The sequence below is a fragment of the Podarcis gaigeae genome (assembly GCF_964106915.1).
Source record: "Podarcis gaigeae genome assembly, chromosome: 3".
Classification (NCBI taxonomy): Eukaryota; Metazoa; Chordata; class Lepidosauria; order Squamata; family Lacertidae; genus Podarcis; species Podarcis gaigeae.
Window position 1 is genome coordinate 50,160,392 of NC_139680.1, and position 13,985 is coordinate 50,174,376.

Consider the following 13,985-nt stretch of genomic DNA (forward strand, 5'->3'; position numbering starts at 1 on the left):
TATGTTTTTTGAAAAATTCTTCTTTGGCAATCATAACCGAGTAAGATTGTCTTCTATAAACACGGTTGTAACAATGAGTCTGTAAGTGACTGTGGAGGCCAATTCTGGATCCACACATCCTTCCACAGTGGGGACATTGGTTTCCGGGTGGGAGTTGATCACGGTGTGGATTTGCCAAGCGTGCCATCCTCTTAGCACATTTCTCCCTTGCGTCCTGAGTTTGAGTTTCTTCAAAGCCCATGACACCTTTGGTAAAGGCTGTTCTCCAACTGGAGGCCAGTGTTTCCCAGTTGTCAGTGTTTATACTACATTTTTAAAGATTTGCCTTGAGACAGTCTTTAAACCTCTTTTGTTGACCACCAGCATTACACTTTCCATTGTAAAAATGGGTCAAACTGAAGAAAACTGGGGAAACGTGGTGGAGGGATGAGAAGCTGAGAGAAAATAAATTGACACACTCACACCATCTCTAAATCTTGATAACTAGTTTATTTAAAATAGTTTATTTAATGCATTTGAAAAGGATCCAAATTTACAGAAACAGTCAATATTATTGTTTTAAGCCATTCTTCAATGACTGCTGTGTTGTTTTAAACCATGCACAAAGCAGAGGTGTGTACCGAGGTCTCCACAATATATATATATTGCTTGTGGCTACCCTGAATAGTTTAAATCATTCCAGCAGATTTATAATACTTGGATTTTTTTTGTCAGATTTGATTTATCGAGGTGTAACTAACTACACGTCAAATTCCAAAGTAATCACTGAGGATGACGGATTTGCTAAGGAGGCGAAAAGCAGTCTCCCTCTTTTCTTTCCTCAAAAGATTAAATAACTGACACAGGATCCAAGACGTAAGACAGGCATATATTAAATAGTGAATTCTTGCAGCCAATTTCTAAAGAGCCTGTTCAAAATACAGGTATCTGATGGAAATGTTGACAATACCCTTAATGTGAGCAGCGTCAAGCGGACACTGCTATGATTTTAACAAAGCTGTCAGATTAGGTGACTGAGTGGTTACAGCATGATATTAATACAACTTCTTAACCGACAATTAGTTAACTGGCTGCTAAAAAGAAACCGGCTTACAGGATTTCCCTAATGAATATAATGCTTTGTTTCTGGGCAAAACATATGCTGTGGATGTATAATTAGAAAAAAAGAGTTCCCCATCAAGGGAACATGTGCAGCTGAATAAAAGAGCTTATTATTATACCTGTGAGGGGTCAAAGTCTATGGGGCTGTAGCTTATGGTATTACAGCAGATTACAAAATCATTCTATTATGTTAGTCAATCTGTTTCCAAGCATCAACTAGCAGGAAGCTGTGCACTAGAAACTAACAAATAAGGCTCCCTTTGACTCTTTTCCCTCTAAGGTCTTGTGATAGGTCAGCTGTTGGTGGCATCATCATCCCAGTCAGATCACATGTCAGAACCTTTCAGTGTGCAGCTGATGCCTTTGATATTGAGAACCATCTTCCCCAGCAGTCCTCAAGTGCTACTTGTTGTAGAGCCATATTCTTAAAAAGCTGGAGCCAGTGTGAAAGCCATAGACAGTTAATGAAGGGGTGGGGGGGAGAGAAGCAGAGCGAACTTATGCTGCATCTGACCTCTATCATAAAGGAAATTGCTCAAGAGAAAAAGTGACAAAAGAGCAGCTGCCACGATCACATTCTGTGTTTTAGCACCTGAGGACCAATGTGCACAACTATATAATCTAAGTTTACATATCTTCTGTGGAAATTATTCCACTTTTTATGAACTGGCATATACATCCTCTGGCGAAAAGTGTGGGTCTCCTCATATAGGGCACAGATCTTCAAGATGCATTTTAAAAATTGCACACCCAGCTTCAGCACCTCTTACACAATTTCTTTCTTTAGACTTAATAATAATAATAGTAATAATAATAATGTGTAATTTTTTTTTGAGCCCTTATAATTACAGTGGTACCTCGGGTTACATACACTTCAGGTTACATACACTTCAGGTTACAGACTCCGCTAACCCAGAAATATTACCTTGGGTTAAGAACTTTGCTTCAGGATGAGAACAGAAATCGTGCTCCAGCGGCGCGGCAGCAGCAGGAGGCCCCATTAGCTAAAGTGGTGCTTCAGGTTAAGAACAGTTTCAGGTTCAGTACGGACCTTTAGAACGAATTAAGTACTTAACCCGAGGTACCACTGCAAATACATGGATAAGTATTATCCATGCCATACTGTTTAGCGGCTCATTTCAGTAGCCCCACAACAATCTCCTTTCCAGTCCATATATTGCATTATATGCATTCCAAATTCTGTTTGTTAGGTAGGAGCAAACTACATGTTGCACTGCTGCTGTATGTCAGGAAGTCCTTTGAGAGTGCTGACTTGCACTGGGTTAAGTGACAGGAGGGAATGAGGTTCCCCTTAACCCTTCCCCTGCCATTTCCTTCCCTCTTGAAACTTCCTACACACCAGTATTCCAAATCTATGTCTTCCTCAAAAACATAGAAACATTGTGGAAGTACAAGCAGCTGGGCAAGAAGCAACAGACAAAGGAAAGGTTAAGCACTGATGCAAATCCTTCCAAGAGATGCTTTGCAAGGGAGAGTTACTGAGCTAGGCTGTAATGTAGTTTACCTTCTGAGTTTTTTTTCCAGCATGTCCATCTATTTTCATGTTAGTGCCCATATTTACAATGTTAGCAGAAGCCTCTCCTAGAATTTGAAAGGCAAATTCAGGTCTAGCTTATACTTCCTTGACATAACTGTAATAGCACCTGCTCATTATAAATGGGACAATTTGGTCCTGTGATGCATGTTCTTCACAGTTCATGACTTTTATGTCTTTCAGAGAAGGCACTGAAAAGAGCCATTGATATGGTTATTTAGTGGATGAGCTCCAAAGGTTCCCTTTACAGTTAATCCCTTCCATGTTTTCCATTGTATGGAATAAACACTTTTAAAAATAACCCTGCAGGTGTTCAAGCATAGCAGTCTGAAAAATAACTAATTGTTGTGTGTATACTTTGCTTCTCCCCGCTCCAACATGAGCCTCTTGCTTCATCCGTTTATATTCCCATCGTGAAATGTCACAATTAAAGTCAGAGCATGCTATTTACAAACAGAAAGAAGACTACCAGAAAGAAGGCTCAATGGGGTTCTGGTAAGCTTCCAAGGCCTGGTTGAGCCCCAGTGCAGTCCTGGGACAAGTGTTCAAAATTCTAAAGTTTGGCCTGACTTTCACATGAACTTTGAGGCAAGAGAGGGTGGCAAAACTCTTATTTCAGGACGTGGGGAACCAATAATGACTGGATTAATATTAAAGAGCTGAAGTTTTTAATTAAATTTGTATAAAGCTGACATTTGCTTTCCCAAAATTGCTCCAGAAGAACCACTATATTACAACATCATTTCAGCCTAACCGTAATTAATTGGCATGATTTACCTATTTTATGTTTTAATCCATTTAAAACATACCACTGATGAAATGGACAGCATCGTTTTTAAAAGTAACAACAAAAACTCCAAACGGCAAGCATCATTTTGAAAGAGGAGTACCTGCCCCTTTCTCTCCTATAGGGTGGAATGCCTCATCTAAGATAATGCCAGTCAGGCCAACTATAGTATCTTTTTTTCTCCTCAATAATCTCATGAAATCCAGAAATCTATTCCAACAGTCTTCCCACAAGTGATTGCAGGATTATGTGCACTCCAATTTCCAAGCAATGAGAGATTTCAGGGGTGCCAAATACTGAATACAGAAGGGTAACAGGGTGATCTGTTTCAGCTGGAATACCTTAACCATCGATATGGCTGTGTGTTTATCAGGACCCTGTTGTGCTTCAAACAAGATAACAAATCTTCCTGGAAAAAACTGTGCATTAATAAACTGGCAATGGAAAGACTGGAGATGTCAAAGTTTTCTGCATGCTTAGAGATGAAGGCAATTACGCAGATATTATGCTAGGCAAAGAAAATTTATCTGCATAGGTCAACCTGTGCACTGCTTTGAAAGTGATGCTGCAATAGAAACACTGGGAGGGAATGTGCGTATTGCCAGCATTAACAAGCATGGCTAAACTGTTCAGCAAAGAAACATGTTTAATCTTTGCTTAAACACAACTCTGTGAATGCTGGCGAGGTCAGGGTCAGTTTGGGTTACCTATTGTATAAGCATTGGCTGCAAATAGCTTAAGCAGGGCACAACTTTTTTTCTACATATTCTTTCATGCTCAGCTCGCTCATTCCAGAATCATTCTCCCCACGTTCATTTACTGCCAGCTCTGCTCAAATGTCTCACCTAGCGCTTAATTTCTAAGAGGAGAGATGCCAGGGCTCAGATTCACCTGCAAAGTCCCACCCTAGAACTGGAACAGCATCTTCAGTGTGGGGAGATTCAAAATTTCCTTTCCCTAGTATAAGAGTTTTCCTCGGGGGGGGGGGGAATTCCGCCATACTTAAGATGGTAGAAAGGGGTATTCTTGTAACATCACAAAATAGGCACCAAAAATGTACAGTGCAACTCGCACCATAGATCAACAATTAAATACCTTTGCTCAACCTTCAGTAGATCTGTCAGAACTGAAGATTCATACATGTGTGTGCCTGCACACAGAGAGCTTTTTTAAAACTGACAAAGCTAGACTGTAACCTGCTTGCAATTTCCACATCCCTACTTGTAAAACAAAAAAACAATAATCCCTTTTCCAAAGAGAAATTTCCCTGTCTATGTGAACGCCCTCTCTCCCAATTGCCAATACATGTGAAATGAGAGTGGATACTTGGACATGCTAGCGTCATACCTTCTATTTTGAACTGTGTATTCTTGTTTATGGGTTGGGTCAAGGCAGTGGAACTCCACTCATGGGATGCCCTCATTGCAGGAAAGAGGGACCATTTTTGATGATTCTCCAACTTACCTGCAGGCCCCTGTGACTCCCCTGGAAAGCTGCTCCTAAGGGCTAGAGGACCCTCCAGAATGGTATGGGAGGTGGTGGGGAGGGGAGGGAGAATTGGAGACAATTAACCTCCTCCTTTCCTCCAGTGAGAGCCTCCGCTGGATCTCAGCCCCTTCTGAGTAGGAGAAATTGGGTAAGGGAAACTCGAAAACTGTTGCAGTGTATACAAGTGGTGTCTCAAGAATACTCTGCAGCTAGTACCAGTTGACTTTGGACGAGAACATGAAATACTCCTAAAGCTATAACAGCAGGATCTAACATTCAGAATAATTTAAGAGCTGCTGGAAAGCTTCAATCTCTACAGAAAAATAAAATAGCCACTGCTATATAATTCAGCTACTGAACAAACTAACAAACAACAGCACTATTAAAGTTTGTCCCTGTTTAATGCTTGATTTTACAAAGGTAATGTTATTCCAGTTGAAAGACATGTTCATTATGGCAAATAAAACAGAGATCTATGGGATTATTGAAGTAGAAAGACACATTAAAGCTGTTTAGGGCATTGTATTGATTTCTGTTTAATGGCTGTCCTGACATTTTTCAACAGCCAGGTCTAATAAATGTTTGTGGAGTGAAGCTTAAGCGGGTGGAAAAGTTGCCCAGAAAGAGTATTAAGAATAACTTAAGATATTGGATTTAATTGCAGCAATCTGTGATACTTATGGTGCTGGCCCCTTAGTGGAATTTTCAGTATTTAACTTGAAGCATGATTGGGTGATTAACAAGAGTCACTTTAATTAAATATTTTAAATTTCCTGAAAGATGCCCTGGTTCATCTTATGTAGGTAGACAAAGGGAATCATAAGTTGCTGTCAGAGCTGCCTCTAGGTCCCAGCTCACAGAAGACCAACGCTAGGCTGTGGTAATGTATAAAAGTCTTTATTGAAGTTCAGTTTCCATTTCAAAGCCACAGCGTGCAGCCCTACATCTTAACCCCTAGATCGGCGAAGTCCCGTCTGAGTCTCCTCCCCTCTGACACCAGTTTAAGATCCTAGCCCTGCTCCACCTTTTCCGCTGCTCTCTCCTCCTCTGGGTCCTCCTGCCCGCTGGGGCATTGCCCTTTCTGGACTCTTCCGATGCTGAGTCGCTTAGCTCCTCCCCCTGCCTCCATCGGGCTTTAGGACTCGGTTCCCAATCCTCATTCTCTGCTGTCCCGCGCTCCTGTACATTTGAACTTGCCTCTCGCGCCAACCCAGTGACCTTTCTCCTAACCGTTACACTACTTCTGTCACTGCTTCCCTCTTCCGGGACACTGGCTGGATCTGACCTCCCCTCCGTTGCCCGACTCTCCGACGGAGGCGTGGTCAGCCCTGCCTCGTCTTCTCTTCCTGTTGGGGAATACACTGACCCCGATACTTGGGAACCTTCCCCCCCCCCACTCTGCTCTGGTGGGGAAGCTGGTCCTGATTTCCAACTACTGCTCTGGGAATCCCTGCTCCCCCCTTGCTCCTGGGGCGTTCCCCCTGGGAACCCCCTGCCACTGGCGCCCCCTTCTGTGAATCTTCTGATTCGCTGGAGAGGCTCATGGAATCCCTCGGACCACTGTCCTCTTCTCCTACGCTCCCCTCGGATTCTTCCCCTTCGCTCTCCATTTCCCCTCTTCCCTGTGCCTCTGCTTCTGAGCCCCTGACAGTTGCTTTTCTAGAAAAACTGCAGACCCCAAGAGAAATATATATTAGAAATCTGGCTATCCATCTTGTATTCTCTTGTGGTAGTGAAGCCATCAGCACTGATTGAATGCGGTGGTAATGGCAGGATAGAGTTTTCAAGGCTTCAGGGAACACTGTAGTCCATTTTCTGTGTGGGAAAGGAAAATGTTCAGTTTGGCCAAGATTGAAACTTTGCCCAGAAGCAGGCTTAAAACTGGGAATGGTAGGTCCCAAGATACAGGAAATCTAAGGAACAGGCAAGGAGCAAGGGTTCAGAGGCGACAATCGCTTCAATATAAATATATTCAATATAAAGAAGAGTAGGTGGAAGCATGTAAAAAAAAACCTTGATAGAAGAAGGTCTGGAAGGGCTATCTGCTACGATGGGAGCAGGGCCTGCCCAAGACATTTTGGCACTTGACACGAACCGCAGTATGGCACCCTCTGCCACCAGGGAAGGAGTGAGTGATTTACACCGGGAACAAGGGTGGGAATAAACTCAACATTACCCCAAGGTTGAAGTGGGAAGCAAAAGCTATCTCTACCCGGGGGGGGGCAGGCCTCCCTGAATCAGACAGAGTGGGTGCAGACCCCAGAGAGCAGCTCCCATCATTTCCTCTCTGGGGTGGGAGAAGACCAGCAGTGTTTCTTACTATGCAAGAGGTGCCATGGGGGAAGGATGCTGAGGAGGCAACAAATCCAGCTTCCAAGGAGCATGTTGCAGTTGTCACTGCCACTGCTGAGTGATGCATTCCTTCAAGGCTGGCTCTGCTGCCTCTGTGGATCCTGCCGCCTGATGCAGTCACCTCACCTTGCCTCATGGGTGGTCAGAAAGCTATGCTGGGAAACATCAAGAGGAAGTAGAGGAAACTAATAATAGGAAACAAGGGAAATTTGAAGAACTGAGAACTTGGAGAAAGGAACGGCACAGGAGCCAAAGAGCATAGAATTGCTAGGTCCAGAGCAGTGGAGAAAAGCCTGAGATCCTCAAGTGGGGTGGTGGTCCTGGACTTTTTGCAGAAAAGGAAAAATTGCTTCTAATATCTAATTCTCATAAAGTATTTAAAATGGAGGGGGTATCTGTGAAGATAACATTATAATATATATTACTGTGCAGATGAGCTTGATCTTCAAGATATCCCAAAAATGGCAAGCAGCACTATACTGGTGACATAAATCAGAGATTCAGATGAGGCACAGCATGATTTTGCTGATCGTGCTGCTTCCCCCACCTCTCCAAAGAAACTCAGTATTCTGGGCAGGAAGCCAGATATACAGATTAGTAAAAAGTGTAAACAGATTTGACACTCTCTAAAAGAATGCCCAGCTAACAGAAGAAAACTGGAGAAGGTTTGGAGAAAATCCTGAATTGGCTGATTAGAGCTTCGTTACTGATGAAGGAATGTCAGGGTTTAAGATGAAATGAAATAGTATGCCAACAGTGTGTAGAAATCCATAAAATATCACTAATATACAGATTTGGCTTGTAAGCACCTGTGTGACACAAGGAGAAAATGATCACAAATTAAGTGAGGAACTTCAGCACTTGCTCTGTCCAGTTGTAGGCATGTCTCTGTCAGTGAGCTCCAAGGGGTGGGAGAGGAACATAGATCTATGTTTACTGTCCCCTAACACAACATGATGCTAGAAAGTGGTTGAGCTGTGAGCTAGACACATGGGAAAGTGATCAAACTACCTCTTCCTCACCTCCAAACTTTCCATGGATTTGTTTTTGCAACATACTAACTTGGTCCCAAAGTTGTATGCCACCTCAAATGATTCATTCATCAAGAGGAGAGCTGTTAGAATACTATCTGACCCAGTATTACCTATTCTGACAGGCAGTGGCTCCAAGGATCCATGAAGAGGTCTTTGACAATAGGAGGCCCTGCTATGCATCCTATCACCAAAAGAAGTTCCATGGGTGGCAACATGAGTGGGGACATTTTGAAGGTGAGACTAGGCTCATCCCTGGTGATATTTAGGTGAGCAGTGAAAACAATTCTTATTCCACGTGATATTTAATCATTGTTAAAATATGACTGGAAAGTTGTTGTTCTTTAACTTTGCTCCTTTTGATTTTAACATTTTAGTTTTTGTTTTTATTACAGGGGTACCTCGGGTTACATACGCTTCAGGTTACAGACGCTTCAGGTTACAGACTCCGCCAACCCAGAAATAGTACCTCGGGTTAAGAACTTTGCTTCAGGATGAGAACAGAAATCGTGCTCCGGCGGCGCGGCAGCAACAAGAGGCCCCATTAGCTAAAGTGGTGCTTCAGGTTAAGAACAGTTTCAAGTTAAGAAGAGACCTCCGGAACAAATTAAGTACTTAACCTGAGGTACCACTGTACTTGGGATTCTTTATGTGTGCCACTTTGAAGACTCTTGTGACGGTTCAGAAGCTGGGTAAAATGTTTGTGTGTGTGTGTGTATGTATGTGTGTGTTTTGCAAATAAATATAAAATAAATCACCTGCTACCTTAGCTGATTGTTTTTACTGGCGATGCCACGAATTGTACCACTGAGCTGTAGTTCTTCCATAAACTACCTGAGGAGTGGCCTCTTGTTGGCCCTCTCAGGCTTAATGCAGGAGCAGGAGTAGCAAATTTCCAACAATGCCCTAGATGCTATATCAGGTACATGGTGGAAAATTAAAATGGCAGCTCCTGCACCCAGCTTGGAGGCTTCAGAGCAGTTGTCAGTGCTGTTGGCCCTGCACTGAGGCCTTGCAGCTGCCTCAGAATGACAGGTGCTGACTGACACATTACAAGTATGCCAGTCAGAAGCACCAGCTCTATGTGAACATCCAAATGGTTGTCACAAATTACCTGATAACATTACAAAGATCAGAATGAGGCTAGAATCAAGCAGAGATTTCTGAACATAACAAAAACAAACCTGTTTGCAAGATCAGAAAACAAGTGAACATACCATGAACGTCGTATCACTGATAAATCGTATCATCTATCTCTGCCTTGAGATGATGGATGACTAAATTATCAGGATTAAAAACATGGTCCATATGAAATCTAAACTAGAGGCAGAAAGAAGCAAAGGTTATGGAAGTCAATTTATAGCTAAACTTCTAGCACGAGTGTTAAGTAAATCAGCTATTTCAGATAGTTTTTTTAAAAAAAACAGACACACACTAAAATCTCCACATTTATCTGCAATAATCTCCTTATAATTTCCATAAAAACACAATACTCAGTGTGAAGAACATAATTGCTACAAAATGAAAATGGCACTTTTTTCCTTTAGGAAGTGGGATGGGGAGGAGGAGAGACAGACCAGAGCACTTGATTAAGCAGACTATAAGAGCCAGACATAATACCATTAACACGCTGTTCCAAAGCCATTCTGTTATAAATTAGTCATCAAATGTGAAGGACAAAATAAGTTCCCCTATACAAGAAGTGTCAATTCAGTAACATTTTTTTTAAGCATAATATATTTTTAAGGAGTGTCCTTTACTGTAAGCAGTTTCTTTTAAATCCTCCATTGTTCACAAGGTTGCAGGGCCCTTAATGCTAAGAAGGAATGCCAATTATAAACCTTGTTAAACAACACTTGCTCCATTACTGGTCCATATCCTCTCAGACAAAATATCTTGATGAAAGGAAGCAATTCTTTAAAAGAAAGGAAGAAACACAACTAAAAGGCAAAATTAGCAGCAAATTGTGCCTCTGTTCATTTTTTCCCTCGTCCTTTTCTTCAGAAAGCAATAAAAATTAAAATGAGATTGCTGTAACCATAGAAAGAACATATGACAGACAAGTCTCTTTTCTTTAAAGACTTTATTACGTAATCAAAACATTCTACAATATAACAAAACAAAGAAGCAAGTGGTGACTGGCCACTACAGATCTGTGATGCACCATAACATAGAAAGTCTTCATCCAAGCAAGAAAATTGGAATATTATTTTCATTGAAGCAGAAAAGGCTAACGCCAATTAAAATCAAATTTAGTGGGAACACACCAGCCATGAATTTGTTTTTTACTATACTGGACATCATTGGCTTACTCCATTGGCTTAGTAGTGTCTCATGAAACATGTGTAAAACGAGTCAATTTTTATGAAATTGCAATATGCAGGGCCTTATTAAACCAGATGATAGGGGAAAAGTCCAACGTATTTCTGCCTCCCTGAGAAATGGTTGGTCTGGTTGCAACCAACAATTATATGAGTTTTACAAATCAATTCTTCTATTTTCTATCTAGTTTACAGCGTAATGTTTTGTAGGGGAGGGGTGTGGTTTTGGCTTAACAATTCTGGGCTATTCCTCTCTGATTTGTTTGTATGTTTTCATTTTTTTCTGAGATTCAATACCCATCCAATAAGCACAGGACATGATTGTGTGCATCTGCGCCAAGACACAGCGAACCCGTTTTCTGTATGCACTCCTGTATGCATTATCTGCTGCATATAACAGAGGCAGCTGTGGCAGAACATGCATGTCCTCTTACCATACCCACCAAACAGTAATGCAGTTGTAAATTATGAAGTGCAGGTGACTCTCCATCACCAGGATTCCCTGCTCTGTGCTACAGTCACTTCCCACAGTGAGTTTCAAATTTACAACTACACCCAACCTTTTATCTACGCCAGTAAGGCAGTAGCCTGGGCACATGTCAGACATCTGTGCACAAGAGAACTTGGACTAGCTTGGACTAGAAGCGAAAGAAGAGCCCTGCTGGATTAGACCAAAGGCCTATCTAGGCCCACATCCTGTCCTCACAGTAGCCAACAAGATGCCCATGGGAAATCCTCAAGCAAGAGCCAAGCGAAATATAGCTCTTCCCTCTTGCAAATCCTAGACTGGTATTCAGAGGGACACTGTCTCTGACACTGTTGACAGAACATATCATTCTTCTCCATTGATATTTTGCATAAATACGTCAATAAGCATGTTTTGCCACTCTGCAAATCAAACCTTTATGTATGTGGAAAACTTTTAACGATACCAGGACCTAAGTATCTTGAGTCTAAGTATAAACCCATTCAGGCTCCCAAATAAGCACATTACCGAAAGAAACTGTAAATGGAGTTAGTACAGCTGAGAGCCGCATCGTACCACCCCTTACTTCTCTCTTACACCAGGAGATGTTGGACTTCAGCTCCCATCAGCTGGGAAGATCTGTATCCTGAAAAGAAGGATATAAATGACTAATAAAGCCCCAGCTAGCATGGCCAATGATATGGAACTACAACACCCATCCGCCAGAGTTTTCCCATCCCTGTTCCACGCAGTGACTGGAGTGTACCCAACCAATGCATATACCCACTTTGTGCACACCCAGTGGAAAAACCATACTTTCATCACCGTTAATCACAAGATTAAACACAAGGGAACTTTGTGTGGTAAGACACCAATATTTTGACTATGTTTTTTGCAAGACCAATACTCATCTGTGACATTCTTCATCAGTTGGTTTTATTACCAATGAGGTAGATAACTGTTAACTCAGGAATCACCAACCTGATGCCAGTGGGATTCATTGCACCTATGCTGACTTCCCCCTGCAACTCCAAAGCTTCTTGTGCTTCCCCAACATTTTTTTCTCCCCTCCATCAGATGCAGAAGGGAGCAGCTACTCCGTAAACAGCACATAGAACTGTTCAAAGGAGTGGGATTTGCATAATTCCCACTTTCTCTCTCTATGCATTTTCCCCCAGGCTAACTTCTGCACCCAAGCTGGAAGGAGGGAGAGTGCCCTGTAGAAAATGTTTTCAAAAGGACAGAGAGGAAAACAAAAATTTGTGGGAAGCAGAGGCAGCCAGACCCAATGCAAGGAAAGAAGTGGAGCATGTCCCCTCTGGGAATGGGGATTTGTTCTTCTTCTCTCTGAGGCTGGTTTGTGTGTCTTGGGAGAGAGGAAGAGGGCTAAAGTTTGGGTGCATATGACCATACCCACATTGGCAACCATTTTGTGACAGCACCTTCAGCAAAATATTGATTCCAGAATGTGATCATGGGCCCCCAAAAGCTGGCAATTCCTGTAACCCAATTACACAAAGCTGTTTCAAAGAAAGAATTATTATACCTGATAGCATTACAAAAAAAAAAAGTTCTGCATAGTTCTTGCTGCTTATTTGCTGAATTTTTCATGGAGAGTAGGTACAAAAATAAAATGGGTAAAGTCTAATAATAAAAAAAATTGAATGCACAATGTAAATTTTTAAATCATGTGGAGAGAAACAGCATTATACCACAAAAGAATAACCTTGGAAGTTTAGAAACAAGTTGTCTTTCATTCTCTTAAGTTGAAACAAGAACAACAAAAATCACATGAGGACTTTCATTTGGCTTAGCAACTAGGAAAATCATAAAGCAGCTTTTTCTTTTTAAGTGCTTAACCCCCATCCCCAAGAGTAATGACTTTGAGACCTACTTAATGTGAATGCGCTCAAAAAGCCACTGCTTATGAGAGCAAAGCTGTCATTCCGAAGATTTATACGCACACACGGGCTCTCAGCATGAATGAAAGATTGCATTGAGCTGCTCCTCATCATATGATGCCTCAGATCAATGTAATGCTATTAAGGGCAGTAGTTGGCTAAATCCAAGCATCTTGAAATCTGAATACAATAGGTACAAAAGTAGTCAGCTCTTAAAAAACAGTAAGAAGTGGTTTCTCCTCGCTCTCTCAGTAACATACAGGTAACATTACATAACTTGAAACCAAAAAATATTATTCTCAATTATTCCATCCTACCTACATGAAGGGCATATTCTGCAAGATGAAATCCTACTTTATTCTGGCTGAAATTCAGCATACTTCTATTTCAAAGTAGCTTAGTGCTGCTGATCCCACAAAACTAATCTTAACAGCAGGTAAACTTAAGTGATTTGTGGATCTCTTAAGGAGATTGGAGAAACTCAAAATCAGAAAGGGCAATTTACTTGATTGAGGAAGTATGCACCAATGCCTTTATTATAATCCTGCACCAAGTACCAAGACACAGTTTTGACTTAGAATTGACAAACCTATCAAAATGTTTCAAGGTGGAAGCATATACGGTGGCATTTCACAACTGGACACACTTCCACTTGGGTAGATTTTTTTTATTTCATCAAAATTAGTTTGTTGTTAAATTATTGTGGGGTTTCCTCAGAGTAGCTTATTGAAGTTTTCATTTGCCTGGGCTGCTTGAAAGGCATTTAGGAACAGGGTGTTACTAACTTCCGTCCTGTTAGGAAGATATAATTATTTAGAATACCCTGTTTGTTTATTTAAAGTACTAATATGCTGCCTTTCAGTTCAGAGACCTCCCAAGGCAGCTTACAAAAGACAATTAGAGGTATATGCATAGTGGGATAGCTTAGCTTTATACACTTAGCAGGCACATTGTGCTTCCATATGATTTACAGTACAACCCAC